The sequence below is a fragment of the Monopterus albus genome, unplaced genomic scaffold (assembly GCF_001952655.1).
Source record: "Monopterus albus unplaced genomic scaffold, M_albus_1.0 scaffold278.1, whole genome shotgun sequence".
NCBI lineage: Eukaryota > Metazoa > Chordata > Actinopteri > Synbranchiformes > Synbranchidae > Monopterus > Monopterus albus.
In genome coordinates this window covers 159,175-160,050 of record NW_018128158.1, presented here as the reverse complement: position 1 = coordinate 160,050, position 876 = coordinate 159,175, and positions in this window count along the sequence as shown.

The following is an 876-nucleotide window of genomic DNA, read 5'->3' as shown; positions in this document are numbered from 1 at the left end:
AATAGGATCAAAAGCTGTTGAATGTTGTACCTCTGTCCAGGGCGGAGCAGCCCAAGAAGATAAAATGCATTGTAAAACATGATTCGGGATTCAGAAGTCGGTTTTCCTGCGGGAGCTCTAGCTCTCTGAATCCAGCGCTGTAAGACTTTCTTGTGATCAGACTTTCAGTAAACTTTCTGTTGATTTTAAACAGTCCTCTCCTGTCTTCACTTCTCATGCTTCCAACAAAAGAAATGTGTTAATTTCTAACAAAACTAACCCAATAATTTGTTAACATATAGCAAATTATACGTATAGCAGCATATACTTAGTGGCATCTCCCCTGTCTTGACCGTTATTGCACATATTGGTGAAGGATGCAAGCCTCCTGTATCCATATTCCAGTCTGGACCTTATCAAAGATACACAAATATGTTTCAAAGACTCTATGTTTGCTCCCCATTCCAGTTCTGCCAGACATCTCATAACATTGATTATCTTACTACACTTTTAACTTGCTTACTTTATATGCTCCCTCCATGTTAATCTGCTGTCCAAATGTACTCCCAAAACATATAAACATTTTACTTTTTCAGAATCAGAATCAGCTTTATTGGCCCGACGTGTTTGAATTTGACTCTGGTACAGCAGCTCTCAATGTGTATGTACATATCCTTATTGAAAGCTTTTCTGGCTCTTTTAACCAGGAACTCAGAGAGACGAAGCGGACCATTTGGATATATAAAAAAAACCGTGCTGGTTTATTCAAAGAATCACAGGTAAAATTAACATTACACATCCAGATATCTTCCACCTCCAATCCTGCACGCAGGCAGATGAAGAATGAAAGACCCTGAACCATAATAGCCTATACATTTTATCACTTGGTTGGGCTAG